Genomic DNA, 20,928 nt, shown 5'->3' with positions numbered 1-20,928 from the left:
TTTAGAATTACATTAAATACGACATTAACAAATTTATCACCAACAATTTACATAGAATTGAATTATTATACGCATTGATACTATTTTTCCTTTAGGCACAATCACATTTATAACTATAAAACATGAATATGGAATTTAATATTTTAAGAATAGATTAGATCATAACATTTAATCGCCTCCAAATGAAATGAAATTCACTTTTTCCGTACATGGTCCGTGTCGCTTCATATGTTTTAGTAGTATGAATAATTTACATAGAATTTAATTAATAGAAGCATTGATATTATTTTTCCTTTAGGCAAAATCACATTTATAACTATAAAACATGAATATGAAATTTAATAACATTTTAGAATAGAATTTCTTACTGGATCAAGAAATTTAATATCTCTACGAACGAAATTAAATTCATTTTTGTTCGTAGATGTGTCCGTTAGACGAACTTTACGCTTCGTATGTTAGTATGGCAATCAAAGTGTTATGATAAATGGTTCACCAACTACCGAGGGAACAAAGACAATTATAAAATAAAAACCAATCCAAATATGCACTGATCCAGCCCAGAGCTAAATCAAGCAAGTCTACAAAAATGGTAAAAGTAGCAAGAAGCGTTGTTTTAATGCTTTTTCATAGAGAATTGAGTCGGAATGATTTTCCAAATCAATTGTCTCTATGTATCGCGAAACGTTTATTAATATTCATGTTTTTAATGAATGCAGTCAAAGTAAGGGTCACTAACCTCTTATTAAACGGATACATAATTAGGTCATTAACACAGATCGATGAAATTATTAAACTTGGCCGTATTACAAGTAATACAAAATGTAAATTAACAAAAATATGATAAGATTTGATATTCAAAATATTAAATAATAATTCCGATTTATGTTATGGTTTTGGTGTTTATGGTTTGTTTTTTTGTCATGTAATTGTTGACAATTTAACCGCAAAAAAAAAATTGTAGGCTTATTATAACTTAGACGTACCTAACAATCATATTTACGGTTTGCACGTTTACGTTGTACCAAAAGGCGAAACGAACCGATGGAGGAACACCCGTACCGAAAAAAATCGCTCCTGTTCACCCGGCGGTACAGACCGTTATCAGCGTTTGTCTTAACTGTAGAATAACAATAGATAGGCCATCTGTTAATCTGGGGAATACCGATAATGGATATTATTGGTGGTAGTCTTTAAATGGAGAATAACAATTGAGATCAGTGTTAGTGGTAGTCTGTGGAATACCGATATTGACCATTATTGGTGTTAGTCTTTAACTGGAGAATAACGATACAGATCAGTGTTAGTAGTAATCTAAGGGATACCGATACTGACCATTATTAGTGTTAGTCTTTAACTGAAGAAAAATGATTGAGATCACTATTAGTGGTAGTCTGTGGAATACCGATATTTACCAGTATTGGTGTTAATCTTTAACTGGAGAATAACAATTGAGATCACTGTTAGTGGTAGTCTGTGGAATACCGATATTGACCATTATTGGTGTTAGTCTTTAACTGGAGAATAACGATAGAGATCAGTGTTAGTAGTAATCTAAGGGATACCGATATTGACTATTATTAGTGTTAGTCTTTAAGTGTCAGTTTTGGTTAATAATTAAAATTATAACTGCATAATATGTAACCATTTTTATTTATGTCTGTCGGAGAATATGCCTATATCTTAAAACATTATAACGTGCACTCGACTTAACTTAAGTAACTAACATTCGGTTTAACTTCACATACATATTATTTTCTCTTCACTATTATTTTACTTAAAACGTCTGCTGCAAGAATGGAATTTGTTTAAAATAAGTCCCCAGTTTCTATAAATTGTCATTGTGACATTTATTATTCACATGGTTCTATGTTAATTATGGAACTATCTGGTTTAGTGAACAGTTTATGAAGAATGCTTATTGGACCGTTTGAAATGTGAAATATTAAAAATAAAAATGCTCTCTTGGGTGGTAGTTAAATTATAGAAAAGCATAATTATGTTTCATCTCCTAGATGAGCGTCACTTTAATTTTGAACAATTATAATGAGTGTATAAATACAGTATTTTTTAGTAATAGCAATAATATACTGCTTGTATTTACAAATTGAAAGAACTTACTTTATCCATTATTATGTTGATGAGTAGGTCATAACGTTTTGTTTAAATATTATTTATTTATTGTATTGTTTAAGATTATCGGTTAGATGGAGCTTGGCTTTGAAATAGGCCTGTAGAACCCCAAAGTATCCTCTGAATATACGTATAATGGCCGCAGTCGGGTGCAGGGTTTTAAAACATTGCTCCATTTTTCTTTTCACAGAACGGTAACGCTGAATAGGGGTTCCTTCTGAATAGGTGTTGGCTGAAGACATAATTTTCCCTCCATTCTTTTCCATTAATAGGAGATTCCCGGAATAGGACGTTTTAAAAGTAGACGTTTTATTGCGTAATAAAAAGTTTCTAATATTAAGACATTAGTAAGCATTTCCTTAATAGGAATGTTCCTAGAATAGGGTGTGTTCCAAAGAAGAGATTCTAAGTATAGTAGAAAAGAGACTTCATATGAAGTTCGCGTATGATAATGACATGAGCATCAAACAGGCCCATGTGGTATAGTGGCTACCATGTTAACGTGAATACGATAGATAACATCAGCTGTGACGACCGCATTAATTGTGTTAATGCTAACGAGTTCTAATGCGATATGATTATTACCAAACTCAATCGGATGAGTTTTTATGATTTCTAAATGACGTTACAATTTCATTTGTAGTTTGTTGCCTGTATTTTGAGTGCATTACATGAGTTAATATAGGGGTAGTCCCCAGACCCCGATGTAGAGAAACGCTCACTATAATATATATATAGGCCGATAAAGATAGGCAAACACACTACTTGCCTTATTAAGATAGGTTGATTTGTGAATTGGGTTTGACGATGGTGATGGGTTCACACGAAGCTAATTCGAATCACATCACATCCAAGTTAGATTTCAACCGAAACGCCGGTCGTAAGTACTCGTGTGCTAAAATACCTTCGTATAGTTAACTATACAAGTCCAATGTATATACACGATAGGTTTAAAGGAACGGTTTATATTTATAACAGAAAACGAAATACTAGCCACAAGAGTAACTTTTAACTAAGATAATAAGAGAGCGTGTACAATCCATTGTGTTTAAGAAAATCCTGTTACAAGTAGGCTATAGAAACTTATTCCATATTGAGAATTTGAATCAACACACTTAAAACTAAAGGTGCAATAAAAGGTGCAAACCTATAAAAGGGTGCTAATTTGCGCCTTTTTCTCATAAAATGGTGCAGAGTTCATAAAAGGTTTATTTTTGCACCTTTTATATCGAAAAATGCAGACAAGTATAAAAAGGTGCAGAACTGCACCGCAAAGGCCCAAGTAGGCCATGGTGACTGTGTGACAAATAAGACCTATTAGATTAATGAACGCTTCTTGATATGTTTAACTTAGGGCTTCTAAAAGCTTAAAAGGTGATGATAAGAACATTTTTTTTAGAATGACATTATTGTGGTAAGTTAAAACAAAAATAAGAAAGATTAATAATAATATAGATAGGTTTGTGGTGGGGACAGCTATCGGAATTCGAACAAATCTTTTTTTTACGGAACATTAGAAAGTCGCTGGCTTGTAACTGAAAATTAAATACCTTTAACATGATAAATTCAAAGGTTCAACTGGGCACCCTATAAGGTTTAACATCAGTTAAAAGGTGCATAATAGCACCTTTTTGTACAATTTTTGTACAAGTTTCGTACCGTATGCGCACGCAAGATGTCTGTAAACAATTGTTAAAATATTGAATTTCAGAGGTTATTTACTCTGGTTTGCTTAAGTCTAGAATAAGTAAACTTTTCTTTCATATTTAACAATATTATTAGAATATCTAATATCATAATGTAGGCATCTGTTCTAAATTTATTTGAAACAGGAATTGAACAATAATTTTAAGCGCGTGCGGTTGTTAAACATGCAGTTTGAATTGAGGAGTTTGCGCCCAAAAAAATCAGGCTATAAAATTAAACTAGGCCTAGGCCTAGCTCCCACACCTCTCCAGTGTAGGATAGCTGTTAAAAGTAAGTAACGAAGCTTTATAGGAATGTAGTTTGGTTGTTTTTATTAGATTAATTATTGTATAGGGCCTAGGCTAGTAGGGCCAGGCCTATAAGCCTAGGCTAGGCCTAGGCCTAAATAAAACTTAAAAATGATAGGCCTAGCTAAATAAATAAATAAATAAGGCTAGCTAGAGGCCTCCGATCCTACCTAGCCTATCTATGCGGCCTCTATTAGGCCTAGCTAGGCTAGGTTAAGCCTAAAGTAGGCAGTCTAGAGGCCTACTTAGCCTACAGTAGCCTTTCGGGCGGGGGCTAGACCAGGCCTAGCCTACTTACCTGGGTCTAGCTAGTAGGTTAGGCATAATAGGCTAGCTATGCCTAGGTTATTTACTAGGTAGGCGGCGGCCTACTAGGCCCAGGCCTAGACCTTAAACTTAATTAAAAGCAGTCCTAGGCCTAGCTAGCCGGCTAGGCCTATAATTAATAATAGGCCTAGCTAGGCAGGCCAGGGGCCTAATTATTAATATTAGTTATTACAGTAGCTGGGTATTATTAGGCCTAGGCCTATATTAAATTCTTATACACATTATCATTATTTTTAATTATAGTTACAGCCTACATGATGTCATGGAGGGATAAAATAAGTTTAAAACATGAAAGAGCACCTCTGCTCTAATCAGCAGCAATAAAGATGTTCAGAAAAGGAGAAAGAAATGTGACCACATGTACTGTAATACTCTAGTATACAGGGCCTACTATACTACGAGCTGAGGAAAGGGAGAGGAACATACTTTAAAGTATGTGAAGCATGTGGTCAAGGTAATTTGACTTTAAAAATCAGAACAATGTCAATAATGTATTGTATGATGTTGTCATATTAATGATAATATTAATATAATAGTTTCCCTTCCTATTTCATGCTTTTTAGGAAAGTACATAATCAGGTGAAAATGTTCGGAAAAGGTGAACCAGACATCAAGAACACTGTTTCAGATATATGGGGATAAGAAGAGAATACTGCCAAAGATGTCATCATTAGATAATTTTAACAATAGGCCTATTGTTGGTTTGAGAAGAGATGGCCACACTCTATTTAAGGTGCAGAGACTGGTAATTGCCATCCATTAATTCAGCAGTTGAATTGAATAATGTAATGTTTTAAAGTTGAATAAAATTATACAAAGCTTAATCAATATTTTTTGTATTTTAGTGATTTTTATTTGTGCACCTTTTTAACAGAAATTTGAATCTTAGAGGAGCATTATTGAACCTTTTATTAGGGTGTAAAGTTGCACCTTTATTTAGAGGTTGAATTTTGCTCCTTTGGGGAGCTGCTATTGTTGCATTTAGTTTGCACCTTTTAGGGTAGAAAATTACACCTTATATGGTGCAAATGTGAACTCCAAAGGAGCATTATAGCACCCTTTATCAGGGTTCAAAATTGCACCTTCCGTCAAAGGTGCAGTTGTGCACCTTAAAGGGAGCTGCTATTGTTGCATCGGTTTGCACCTTTTTAGGTAGAGATTTGCACCTTTTTTTTTTAGTGTGAATAGTGTTATTGATATCAATCGATCTACTATCCTTTCTTCCATTAATTTCAGTAGACACGTTCATTCTACAAACTTGTGTTGACGATAAAATGATATTTGCGGTGATTAATTAACTAAGTGCCACTTATAATAGCTAATAATAGGAATACATTCTGGGAACGGTTCGTGTTGTTCCTGTGGTGCATCTGATTATTCTCAACAGTCAATCCCTCAAACCATGACCATTCTCCCTTTAACATAAACTTTCATTATTTTATAATAACGTCTTTTATTATGATAAATTCTATTTATGGCAATACAATTGTAAATGGGAACACTTTCAAAATGCATATCGAACAACCCGGTCATCCCGAATCATAATATTCATAATCATATAATCATAAAAGCTAACCATCGTCAAATTAAATATCACAAATTATGATGTGCGCTTGGACTAGTTAGTGTATACGCACTTTCAACGTACAGTACACTGTTGTACAAATATACAATATCACTCTAAGCAAAGTAAAACAAACGCAGTATCGCTAATAGACTAAAGTGACGTTCACATTTGATTAGCTACTTATTTAAGAAAGTCACTTGCTTTACTGTGAGCGTAAACGTTAATGCCCTATATATTATAGACAATATTCAATTGCATTGACTATCCTGATACAATATGGATGTATTACTATACTAAAGCAATAATTAATCACCATACTATCTAATTTACAGACGAATTTAATACTAGTGGAGATATTATTCGAGTCATGCCTCTGGATGATACGTAGATAGCATAAGTTTATGTGAAACAGGAGGCAATGAAAGCTGAATGCCAAATAATGAAATTTGTTAAGTTGACAGATGGTATTTAAGGCCCATGAACTTAAAGTAGTTGTGTACAACAGTACAGAATTAAGATCTTCTCAAAGCCGACGAGATCATTAGCCATCATTGACACAATTGTAAAAAATAAATGATGAAGATGCTGACTAAATTATGCAATGCAACAACATTAATTTTGAGAAATTGATTTTTATTCTGTTTAATATTAAATCATGTTTTAATAATATTCAAACACGTTTACGCTTTGAAAATATTTAGTCTAGTCTAATAGTTATTTGGTCTAAAGTTATATTGGATATAGCAAAATTGCACAACATTTATCCAACTAATTGTTTTTTTTTTGTGATATACAGACTTTGTTAATTTAAATACATGTTAAGTTAATGCATATAAGCAAGCATAACCTAGTACTACTGAAGTCTAAAGTGAAGACTAATGCAGGTGATTGTTTTCGCTGTGTAGAACTGCCTCAAACTATGATTACCTAAATCATGTGCACATCATGTATAATAAATTTCAGTATAAAATTAATATACTGATAATCAGTGGTGTATTAAATCTCTGGTGGCACACATTGAGACAATGCATCCCTAATGACGATGGTTGGATGAACTCTTATTAAACCTTGTCTAAAAGAAGGTCTGCCCGCAATGATGAAATAGTACGGCTTTCGTTTACGCGCGCGGCTAAACGCTGATGAAACGGTACAACTTTTGTGTACACGCGTGTCCAAATGCTGATAAATCGATACGGCTTTATGTACGCGCGCGTCCAAATCCTGATGAAACAGTGTAGCTTTTTTGTACGAGCGCGTTGAAACAATGATGGAACAGTAAAAGGTTTATTGTGCATGTGCGTGTCACATCGTGATCTCACTAACTTATCGAAAGTGGTTTGTAGGTAAAATTAGCTATTACAATTATCTTAATTAGAAAATTATCTTAATTAGAAATTATGAATCGATATATTCACAGTCACCAATAACACTAATTACTCTGTTTTTATCTGACTTGGCATGTTTTTAGAGTATGCCCAATCGCTTTGTATAATCCTATACTTTTTTTGTACTTTTCAAACACAAAAGCTAAAATCTATTTGTCTACTTTCTTTGTTTTCTTTCATTAGACCTAACTATTTTAATTCTATTGCAGAATTATTTCCAGTCTTGATTCATGTTCACACTGAAGTGTGTTCCTAAAAAGGTGTTTTCATGTTTTATGGATTTGAGATTTCTTTCATTAGCTAATGTCATTAACAGTTATCTGTTTTGAGAGTGGGTTGAAGACCTATGTCAGAGATGATGACACATTCGATGTGATGTTGTCAGCGGTAGGTGAATGATGTCACCATACGATATGACAATACATTGATCGGTATTGACAAGTATACGAGTCACCCCAAGGCCGTAGTAATGCAATGCATGTTGGTTTACATTACTAGGCCTAGCGGGAAAATGAGTACTAACATTTGACAAAAATCAGAATTTAATAAAACTCATAATTTAATATCCGGTAATTGTTTTGTTTAAAATCAAACCTGGTGACGTGTAATAGCTATAGAGTGATAATAACCGTCGTAAATATGTCGTATATTGTCAAAACTGGTGTAATAGCTATGAGTGATAATAATATTGTCAAAACTGTTACAAAATGATGGAACATTATTATAGAATTACGAAACATTCTATGTCTATTACTTATTATACTTTCTATTAATAATCAACTGTGGTATTTAATCCAAACAATGTTTCGGACCAATGTCGTGAAACACCAAAACACAATTATTGTTGTTTTCATTTTTATTTCTTGCAGGCAATCATTTTGTGGTATTTTTGTTATAAACAAAATTGTTTCGTTTTATTTCTTCCTCGTAATCATCTGTGGTAATTTTGTTAACAATATTTTATTAAAAACAATTTCTTGGACCAATATTGTAAAAGAAAAATAATTTTGATTCGATTTGATAATTGCGTGGTCTTTGTGCAATAAACAACATTTTATAAAAATGGGCCAAGACTTTTATAATGGCGTAATAAGGAAAATAATATGATTCGATTTGATTGTACGTTACTTATATATCTCTGTGTGAGTGTGTTTTTCTCATTAATATATCATAAATATATGTTAAATATGAAATTTTTTTTATCAAAACAATTTTTTTGGGGGAAACAGAAATTAAACATAGTATGATATGTGTTAACTTTATTCGTGAAAAAAAAATGATATGTGTATATCCGAAATGATGTAATTGAATATCATTCTAAATTGTTAATGTTTCTTCAATGCTTAAACCATCTGTGCTCATCGTTATAAACACTACATTATTAATATGGAACTTTATCAATTGCTACGACTATGCACTATACAATCGGACACACCTTTTGAGTAGATGGATATTTACTATAGAGACTGACTGGTGTTACGTAGCAGCGCAGGAGTCAACTAAAGCTCTACCTGTATCCATAGATACGATGACGTCATCTATATTTGGGCACATCACACATTTTTTGTCACACTAGTGTAAGACAGAATAAAAACGATACACTATTAAACAAGAAATATTTCTTACAAAAAACGCTGCTCGCTTATTGAAAAATATTTTGTATTTCAAATGTTTTTGAATGTGTCATTTTATTGTCACATAATAGTTATTTTATTCTTTTTTATTTTGATAAAATGTAATTTAAAGCAACAAATACTTAAATTGTCTGTCAGACAATGGTTTTTGGGTTTCTTTTCTCTTTTTATATGTGAATAAATATTATTTTTTTGTTAGAGAAGTGAATACTCAATTTCTGTCACTTTAGTTAATTTTATTGCTAAGGTCAAGTCTGGGGGTCACTTCATCACCCTAGATATTTCAAGTGTGAAGTATCCTATTACAAACACAAACTTTAATGGACTGTTTCGATAATAATTCAATGAATATCTGACAGTGAATATACCAGAAATGCTGTTGGATTTGTAATTTTAGCATGACATGTCCTAATAGACTCTTTTCCCAGAATTTTTTTGGGTCTACTGTAGCAGCTGGAATCAATAAATTATAGTTGAGTTTCCATTTTCGCAAAACTGTCGTCCTTAGAACTATAACTGCTGCTTGCTTTAGCTTCTGATTGAGTAGTCCTAATGGGACGTAGCGGGCTACTAGAGCAGCAGCGTGAAAACGTTGAATGATTGTAATTAAATATAAAATGTATTTACGATTTTAAAAATTGAGTAAATGAAACTACAGTGTAATTAAACTTCCAATGTGTGGGAACCTATAGTCTATTTTCATTTTTCCTTAAAATGTTCAAAATGAAGAAATTCTTTTATAAGCGATGTTCACACGATTACAACATGTTTAAAACGAAGGTATTCTTTTATAAGCGATGTTCACACGATTACAACATGTTTAAAATGAAAGTATTCTTTTATAAGCGATGTTCACACGATTACAACATGTTTAAATTGAAGAAATTCTTTTATAAGCGATGTTCACACGATTAAAACATGTTTAAAATGAAGGTATTCTTTTATAAGCGATGTTCACACGATTACAACATGTTTAAAATGAAGGTATCCTTTTATAAGCGATGTTCACACGATTACAACATGTTTAAAATGAAGAAATTCTTTTATAAGCGATGTTCACACGATTACAACATGTTTAAAACGAAGAAATTCTTTTATAAGCGATGTTCACACGATTACAACATGTTTAAAATGAAGGTATTCTTTTATAAGCGATGTTCACACGATTACAACATGTTTAAAACGAAGAAATTCTTTTATAAGCGATGTTCACACGATTACAACATTTTTAAAATGATGGTATTCTTTTTATAAGTGATGTTCACACGATTACAACATGTTTAAAATGAAGGTATCTTTTTATAAGCGATGTTCACACGATTACAACATGTTTAAAATGAAGAAATTCTTTTATAAGCGATGTTCACACGATTACAACATGTTTAAAACGAAGAAATTCTTTTATAAGCGATGTTCACACGATTACAACATGTTTAAAATGAAGGTATTCTTTTATAAGCGATGTTCACACGATTACAACATGTTTAAAACGAAGAAATTCTTTTATAAGCGATGTTCACACGATTACAACATTTTTTAAATGATGGTATTCTTTTTATAAGTGATGTTCACACGATTACAACATGTTTAAAATGAAGGTATTCTTTTATAAGCGATGTTCAAACGCGGAGTAAGCTTCGTTATATAGGCCTAACTCCGATGTACCTCCGACATATCATATAACTCTGATTTTAGAGGACCAAAACAGGCCTACAACTTTGAACAAGCGTTTTTAACCGATTGAAGCACTACATTTAACTCGGCGTATAAACATAGATTATGGAGTCAAAACTGAATGTTCCTAGGATTGAAATGTGACTTCTAACTACATCCGGGTTCGTCTGGGCTGATACCCCGCTTATCGGTTGATCCAAAGAATTATTAACGAGTTAATTTTTGCGTCAAAAAAAAAACTCGTCTAAATTATCGATTTTTTTTTCAGTTAGGCTTATCAGTTGGACCACATAATATGCTTATAATAGGCATAGGCCTATTTGTCATGCATATTTTTGTTTGCTACTGCGCTGCACGCATCCATATAAAAAGTATCGGAATTGTTAGGCCTATACTGGGAAAGTCTATTATTTGAAAAGCGACCTTGTGTGGATTTCCGTATCCTTGGTTACGGTATATCAAGAAACATGAAAATATATCATCAAAGATGTATGAGTTAGAGGTAGAGAAAATACTAACAGTTGGAATCAAGTATTGTATAGGCCTACTGTATAATCAATGTATAATGCGAGTGTACTTTATCTTCGGGACCCAACAACTGAAGGGTTCTATGGTATGGTATGGTACTGTATTTCAAACTCTTCTGTTTTATCAAAAAATAAATTTACTCGCATTGAAAGTTGATTTCAACATGTTTACAAGAACGGCTGTATAACCGGGTATCCGTACGTCTACGGTCGCCAAAGAATTCGGCCGTACAATGTTTGGAGTGCAAGAGATTATCAGAGGGTATTTAGTTTATTAACAGGAGTTAGGTTTTTATTTGATTTAGTACAGTAGTAATGTATTGATTAACTAGTGGTACGTAGATACGGTATATTTGACTTTTAAATCGTCAACCGATGCTTACACAGTGTGTAAAAAAAAATACTACACTTGAAACATGAAAAGAAATATCAAAAAAGAATTCAACACACTTACCGAGAACTGGTTTTAAATACCATCGACACAATGAGCATTTAGTCGAACTATTCCTAATTTACGTACATCTGCATATATTTCTAATACGTCTGAAGACTACAAGGAACCAATGTCTCTATAATAAAAATGAAATGCTTCTATAATCTTCGTCACTCCCTCCATGAATTACGGAAGCTTCATGATGGGTTTCTGTTAAATCAATCTAAATAGTTTGAAAATGATAAATTGTTTAGAGGCTAAAAAGGTAATTTTGACTATAATCCTATAAACCATCGACATATGTAGATTAGGATCCGATTAAGTTCAGCCGAGCAATAGCTTGAGACCTTTCTCGGCAAAATGGCACAGAACACGTGTCCAAGAATATTCCAAAATACAGTGTCACACATAAAATAATCGCAATACCAATTCACGAGTTCATGTGACGACCATTGTACCACGGAGAATACAGAAAATAATCTAACAGAAGAAAGTTAGATTATACAGTTGGGAGAATCGGGTTCATAATTAATGAACTGGCCATTTGTACACATTTTTTAACTGGGTGTATATATCAAGGACTGAAATATTAAAGGCTAAACACAGACGAGCGGTACATAGTAAAAAACGGTGAGCGGTAAAAAAAAATATAGAATGTTATTTCGTATGGCCATTTTACAATTTACACAGACGGACAGGCGGTTGAGCGGAGAACCGCACCAGGATAGATACACTAGTCACTAGTACGTGGGACAAGCAAGCTACGCAATTTCCCGCTTACCGTCGTTACCGCTCGCCAGGACCGCTCGTCGTGTAAATTGCCTTTAAGATAAAATGATACTTATCCGTATAGACCAGATATTATTGGGAGTGTCATGTCAATGGGTCATTGTTGAAAAAAAAAACGTCCGTCCAACGATACACATAATGAATTATTGCTAAAATATTGGTGAAGTAATTTACCTAGTGAAATAACAGCATGTCCACATACAAATGCAACTGTGGACATTAAAGGTGTCTTTATGAGACAAAATAAAACCAGAACAGTTTCAACAGATGACAACGTGTTATCTATAACACACGGGAAAACAGCATAAATGCATGAAGATATACGTTTGTTCCGGAACACCGTTGTTACCGTCCACCATTAAAATGGAATACAGGCCAAGCGACCGTCCACCATTAAAATGGAATATAGGCCAAGATACCGTCCACCATTAAAATGGAATATAGGCCAAGTTGAATATCTTAGTTGCACTCTTTCATCAATATAGCCAATTCCCTGTTCCAATGTCATCTGATTGGATTTCTAAAAATATTATTTTTTATTATTGAAAGCTGTATAAATGATTATACTATACACACAACAGGCATAGAAATAAATTCCAAACCGCCCGGTGATACACTGAAAATTATTTAATTAATTTTTTGAAACGATAAAGATGAGGAAATCTGGGAGAATGAGAAAAAGTCGCCCCAACCGAGACTCGAACTCGGACCGTCTGCTTGATATGCAGTTGCCCTAACCATTAGACCACTGGGGCTTTCATGGTATTGTTCTTTAACTCGATCGGATAACGACCCTTTAACATTCTCGGCGTGGTACGGTTGGAATACAACTAGTCCTCAGTTGTACGCACGCGCACCAGAGATCAAATTGATACGCCCTCATAGTGTGAACAGGGAGTTGTAACTCCCTGGTGTGAACATGTTTCTATTTTGTTTTGTTTTCTGTAGGATATATATGTATGACCATTGTTTTTGTTATTATTAAACAGTCCTTTAGCATTAATCATAGAAGCACTTGCATGTTACGGTAAAGTTAGACAATTGGCATATTTGATATAATATTTATTTCCAACAATAGTTTATATAGCACAACATTACGAAGTACATGTTTCTTTTATAAAGTGCAAGAAAAAGGGGAAAAAAACTTATAGATCATCTCCCCCTTGTTTTAAATCATATCGTGTACAATCTAAATGACATATAACATTCCGCATCTAACGTGTATACACTTTACCAACTATATATTGCTATAAATTATTAAGTTTAAATATACCTACAAAACAGCTTCAAACTATTGTACATTGCATGACCCAAAATCCCTACACTCCAAACACACACACACACAACAATGAGGTAAATGTATACTTTCTGTGTGAAAAAATCATTACAGTACCATTAATTCAAATGTATTTACTATTGCACAAATTAAATTGATCATGAGAGTAGATACAGTAGATGGTACAGTATTCAGTCGACACTACCTGGCAGTGAAAAGTGGCCCAGCGTGAAAAAAATTGGGAGATATTTTCATTTTCTTTTGTTAATATAGTTTTACAAACCTGTCTGTCATAATGTCTAGACCTAACTAGGTTACTATGCAGTTTATGCCACTAAGAGTTTACACATATGATTCAAACCTGGTGATAAAAGATTTACAAAAAGTTTGTCTACAACTCTCTGAAATACTATCAAGAATCATCACATATTTTTATATATATATTATTTTTTCCTGGCTTATATACTACAGTAGAATCTCTATATATAAAGGACGCCCAATATTCAAACCTGGTGATGACAGATTTACCAAAAGTTTACCAAATTTCTAAAAACTTTCTGAAGTACTATCAAGAATCATCACATATTTTCCTGGCTTATATACTACCTCTTTAAACTCTGTATATATAAGGGATGCCCAATATTAAGTGTCCCTTTAATAGGGATTTTTCAAATAAGGTGATCTATCGTGTCTCTGTCTACCTCTTTAAACTCTGTATATATAAGGGATGCCCAATATTAAGTGTCCCTTTAATATGGATTTTTCAAATAAGGTGATCTATCGTGTCTCTTGTCTACCTCTTTAAACTCTGTATATATAAGGGATGCCCAATATTAAGTGTCCCTTTAATATGGATTTTTCAAACAAGGTGATCTATCGTGTCTCTGTCTACCTCTTTAAACTCTGTATATATAAGGGATGCCCAATATTAAGTGTCCCTTTAATATGGATTTTTCAAATAAGGTGATCTATCGTGTCTCTGTCTACCTCTTTAAACTCTGTATATATAAGGGATGCCCAATATTAAGTGTCCCTTTAATATGGATTTTTCAAATAAGGTGATCTATCGTGTCTCTGTCTACCTCTTTAAACTCTGTATATATAAGGGACGCCCAATATTAAGTGTCCCTTTAATATGGATTTTTCAAATAAGGTGATCTATCGTGTCTCTGTCTACCTCTTTAAACTCTGTATATATAAGGGATGCCCAATATTAAGTGTCCCTTTAATATGGATTTTTCAAACAAGGTGATCTATCTTGTCTCTGTCTACCTCTTTAAACTCTGTATATATAAGGGATGCCCAATATTAAGTGTCCCTTTAATATGGATTTTTCAAATAAGGTGATCTATCGTGTCTCTGTCTACCTCTTTAAACTCTGTATATATAAGGGATGCCCAATATTAAGTGTCCCTTTAATATGGATTTTTCAAACAAGGTGATCTATCGTGTCTCTGTCTACCTCTTTAAACTCTGTATATATAAGGGATGCCCAATATTAAGTGTCCCTTTAATATGGATTTTTCAAATAAGGTGATCTATCGTGTCTCTGTCTACCTCTTTAAACTCTGTATATATAAGGGATGCCCAATATTAAGTGTCCCTTTAATAGGGATTTTTCAAATAAGGTGATCTATCTTGTCTCTGTCTACCTCTTTAAACTCTGTATATATAAGGGATGCCCAATATTAAGTGTCCCTTTAATATGGATTTTTCAAACAAGGTGATCTATCTTGTCTCTGTCTACCTCTTTAAACTCTGTATATATAAGGGATGCCCAATATTAAGTGTCCCTTTAATATGGATTTTTCAAACAAGGTGATCTATCTTGTCTCTGTCTACCTCTTTAAACTCTGTATATATAAGGGATGCCCAATATTAAGTGTCCCTTTAATATGGATTTTTCAAAAAAGGTGATCTATCGTGTCTCTGTCTACCCATGGATTAAAGAATAGAAGGATATGCATCGACGGTGACATCAAACGATTTTACAACGCGCTTGCCTATACTAAAGCACTGCTGCCAATCAAACAAACACGTTCATTGAACTCCGTGTCTCTAACCGCGGCCCTCTGTAAAACGCTGCGAATCAACTGTTACATTTTTTGAGACCAAAACGTAACCATGTAGAAATCGTATGCGCAGTCTGAATGTTCTATTGACATGTCTGCGTCGATGATTAATTGATAACAAACATATATTGCTGAATAATTCTGTTTTAGTTTCATCACAATCGGACTACGAAAAGTTCACTTTCTTACGACTGGTAATTTTAGGTAGTTGGTAATATTAATAAAATATGCCATTTTTATATTTGAATTATCATTATTTGCCTGCCATCTTCTGTCATTAAAAATTGCGTTAATCTATAGAATATTAAATTATGCATTTGACCATGTATGTTGTTAGCGTGGCCGGTGTTCAGACATACAACAATCGTGTTTTTTAATATATGGCTAAGCAGTGGTTTCTTCATAAATCTCCTTAATTATCGATGTGATTATATTTAAACTGTAGTGCCTGGTGATTGGCTAGTGGTTATGTCATCCACATCACATCCAATCACCGGGCCTAATTGAATGAAAACAGCGATCCCTGATCCGGGATTGGCTGGCTATGTATAGTTGCGATTCGTTACCTAGCGGTCGTTTTGAAAAGTACACGCAGGGCAAACTTGATCACGAACAAACGAAGTAGGCCTACCTATTATTATTCACACAAGAAGTAAGACAACGGTGAGTATTTAAGATTAGCCTAGGCCTACCTAGGCAGTATCAATGTCGGCAAATCATAGGGTTTACTAGCCCAGTTTAGCCTAGTTAGTACAAGGCCTGGGCCTAGCTAGGCTAGCATTCTTGCTGATTTTGTAATTTTACAACAAATGAGACAACTAATAGTTATTGTCTCAGATGTAGGGCTACTACAGGTCATAAAATGCTACTTTAATCATCATAAAAAATCATTAGCGTAGATCAATCGCGGCAGAAACCAACATAGTCAATAGTTGACCATCTACAAACATCATGCCACCAAAGAACGCGCGAAAGAAGCGTAGTAGCCAACAAGGTTAAATGTCGTTGCACATGTGCAGTAAACAATATATTAGGCACGCGACCGTTTCGTTGTTACCATGCGGTTAATTAAACTGTAACATTGTGGGCGGTCCGCGGTCTGTCGGCGAGAGTCAAGGAACCCTTGATCTCACGTCGATGCATATCCTTCTATTCTTTAATCCATGGTCTACCTCTTTAAACTCTGTATATATAAGGGATGCCCAATATTAAGTGTCCCTTTAATATGGATTTTTCAAACAAGGTGATCTATCTTGTCTCTGTCTACCTCTTTAAACTCTGTATATATAAGGGATGCCCAATATTAAGTGTCCCTTTAATAGGGATTTTTCAAATAAGGTGATCTATCTTGTCTCTGTCTACCTCTTTAAACTCTGTATATATAAGGGATGCCCAATATTAAGTGTCCCTTTAATAGGGATTTTTCAAATAAGGTGATCTATCGTGTCTCTGTCTACCTCTTTAAACTCTGTATATATAAGGGATGCCCAATATTAAGTGTCCCTTTAATATGGATTTTTCAAATAAGGTGATCTATCTTGTCTCTGTCTACCTCTTTAAACTCTGTATATATAAGGGATGCCCAATATTAAGTGTCCCTTTAATATGGATTTTTCAAATAAGGTGATCTATCGTGTCTCTGTCTACCTCTTTAAACTCTGTATATATAAGGGATGCCCAATATTAAGTGTCCCTTTAATATGGATTTTTCAAATAAGGTGATCTATCGTGTCTCTGTCTACCTCTTTAAACTCTGTATATATAAGGGACGCCCAATATTAAGTGTCCCTTTAATATGGATTTTTCAAATAAGGTGATCTATCTTGTCTCTGTCTACCTCTTTAAACTCTGTATATATAAGGGATGCCCAATATTAAGTGTCCCTTTAATATGGATTTTTCAAACAAGGTGATCTATCGTGTCTCTGTCTACCTCTTTAAACTCTGTATATATAAGGGATGCCCAATATTAAGTGTCCCTTTAATATGGATTTTTCAAATAAGGTGATCTATCGTGTCTCTGTCTACCTCTTTAAACTCTGTATATATAAGGGATGCCCAATATTAAGTGTCCCTTTAATATGGATTTTTCAAACAAGGTGATCTATCGTGTCTCTGTCTACCTCTTTAAACTCTGTATATATAAGGGATGCCCAATATTAAGTGTCCCTTTAATATGGATTTTTCAAATAAGGTGATCTATCGTGTCTCTGTCTACCTCTTTAAACTCTGTATATATAAGGGATGCCCAATATTAAGTGTCCCTTTAATATGGATTTTTCAAACAAGGTGATCTATCGTGTCTCTGTCTACCTCTTTAAACTCTGTATATATAAGGGATGCCCAATATTAAGTGTCCCTTTAATATGGATTTTTCAAATAAGGTGATCTATCGTGTCTCTGTCTACCTCTTTAAACTCTGTATATATAAGGGATGCCCAATATTAAGTGTCCCTTTAATATGGATTTTTCAAACAAGGTGATCTATCGTGTCTCTGTCTACCTCTTTAAACTCTGTATATATAAGGGATGCCCAATATTAAGTGTCCCTTTAATATGGATTTTTCAAATAAGGTGATCTATCGTGTCTCTGTCTACCTCTTTAAACTCTGTATATATAAGGGATGCCCAATATTAAGTGTCCCTTTAATATGGATTTTTCAAACAAGGTGATCTATCTTGTCTCTGTCTACCTCTTTAAACTCTGTATATATAAGGGATGCCCAATATTAAGTGTCCCTTTAATATGGATTTTTCAAATAAGGTGATCTATCTTGTCTCTGTCTACCTCTTTAAACTCTGTATATATAAGGGATGCCCAATATTAAGTGTCCCTTTAATATGGATTTTTCAAACAAGGTGATCTATCGTGTCTCTGTCTACCTCTTTAAACTCTGTATATATAAGGGATGCCCAATATTAAGTGTCCCTTTAATATGGATTTTTCAAATAAGGTGATCTATCGTGTCTCTGTCTACCTCTTTAAACTCTGTATATATAAGGGATGCCCAATATTAAGTGTCCCTTTAATATGGATTTTTCAAACAAGGTGATCTATCTTGTCTCTGTCTACCTCTTTAAACTCTGTATATATAAGGGATGCCCAATATTAAGTGTCCCTTTAATATGGATTTTTCAAACAAGGTGATCTATCTTGTCTCTGTCTACCTCTTTAAACTCTGTATATATAAGGGATGCCCAATATTAAGTGTCCCTTTAATATGGATTTTTCAAAAAAGGTGATCTATCGTGTCTCTGTCTACCCATGGATTAAAGAATAGAAGGATATGCATCGACGGTGACATCAAACGATTTTACAACGCGCTTGCCTATACTAAAGCACTGCTGCCAATCAAACAAACACGTTCATTGAACTCCGTGTCTCTAACCGCGGCCCTCTGTAAAACGCTGCGAATCAACTGTTACATTTTTTGAGACCAAAACGTAACCATGTAGAAATCGTATGCGCAGTCTGAATGTTCTATTGACATGTCTGCGTCGATGATTAATTGATAACAAACATATATTGCTGAATAATTCTGTTTTAGTTTCATCACAATCGGACTACGAAAAGTTCACTTTCTTACGACTGGTAATTTTAGGTAGTTGGTAATATTAATAAAATATGCCATTTTTATATTTGAATTATCATTATTTGCCTGCCATCTTCTGTCATTAAAAATTGCGTTAATCTATAGAATATTAAATTATGCATTTGACCATGTATGTTGTTAGCGTGGCCGGTGTTCAGACATACAACAATCGTGTTTTTTAATATATGGCTAAGCAGTGGTTTCTTCATAAATCTCCTTAATTATCGATGTGATTATATTTAAACTGTAGTGCCTGGTGATTGGCTAGTGGTTATGTCATCCACATCACATCCAATCACCGGGCCTAATTGAATGAAAACAGCGATCCCTGATCCGGGATTGGCTGGCTATGTATAGTTGCGATTCGTTACCTAGCGGTCGTTTTGAAAAGTACACGCAGGGCAAACTTGATCACGAACAAACGAAGTAGGCCTACCTATTATTATTCACACAAGAAGTAAGACAACGGTGAGTATTTAAGATTAGCCTAGGCCTACCTAGGCAGTATCAATGTCGGCAAATCATAGGGTTTACTAGCCCAGTTTAGCCTAGTTAGTACAAGGCCTGGGCCTAGCTAGGCTAGCATTCTTGCTGATTTTGTAATTTTACAACAAATGAGACAACTAATAGTTATTGTCTCAGATGTAGGGCTACTACAGGTCATAAAATGCTACTTTAATCATCATAAAAAATCATTAGCGTAGATCAATCGCGGCAGAAACCAACATAGTCAATAGTTGACCATCTACAAACATCATGCCACCAAAGAACGCGCGAAAGAAGCGTAGTAGCCAACAAGGTTAAATGTCGTTGCACATGTGCAGTAAACAATATATTAGGCACGCGACCGTTTCGTTGTTACCATGCGGTTAATTAAACTGTAACATTGTGGGCGGTCCGCGGTCTGTCGGCGAGAGTCAAGGAACCCTTGATCTCACGTCGATGCATATCCTTCTATTCTTTAATCCATGGTCTACCTCTTTAAACTCTGTATATATAAGGGATGCCCAATATTAAGTGTCCCTTTAATATGGATTTTTCAAATAAGGTGATCTATCGTGTCTCTGTCTACCTCTTTAAACTCTGTATATATAAGGGATGCCCAATATTAAGTGTCCCTTTAATAGGGATTTTTCAAACAAGGTGATCTATCTTGTCTCTGTCTACCTCTTTAAACTCTGTATATATAAGGGATGCCCAATATTAAGTGTCCCTTTAATATGGATTTTTCAAACAAGGTGATCTATCTTGTCTCTGTCTACCTCTTTAAACTCTGTATATATAAGGGATGCCCAATATTAAGTGTCCCTTTAATATGGATTTTTCAAACAAGGTGATCTATCTTGTCTCTGTCTACCTCTTTAAACTCTGTATATATAAGGGATGCCCAATATTAAGTGTCCCTTTAATATGGATTTTTCAAATAAGGTGATCTATCTTGTCTCTGTCTACCTCTTTAAACTCTGTATATATAAGGGATGCCCAATATTAAGTGTCCCTTTAATATGGATTTTTCAAATAAGGT

General features: G+C 34.0%; 1 long non-coding RNA gene across 1 annotated transcript; it reads left to right on the top strand.

Moving 5' to 3' along the window:
- Positions 1-3,855: 3,855 nt before the first annotated feature.
- LOC140039801 (uncharacterized) lies at positions 3,856-5,624 on the top strand. Its single transcript, XR_011842594.1, has 3 exons — positions 3,856-4,110; positions 4,698-4,908; positions 5,018-5,624. It is a non-coding gene; the product is annotated as an uncharacterized lncRNA (long non-coding RNA).
- Positions 5,625-20,928: the final 15,304 nt, after the last annotated feature.

The sequence above is a fragment of the Antedon mediterranea genome, chromosome 2 (assembly GCF_964355755.1).
Source record: "Antedon mediterranea chromosome 2, ecAntMedi1.1, whole genome shotgun sequence".
NCBI lineage: Eukaryota > Metazoa > Echinodermata > Crinoidea > Comatulida > Antedonidae > Antedon > Antedon mediterranea.
The sequence above is the reverse complement of the archived record's forward strand: the minus strand, read 5'-3'. Positions and strand labels throughout refer to the sequence as shown.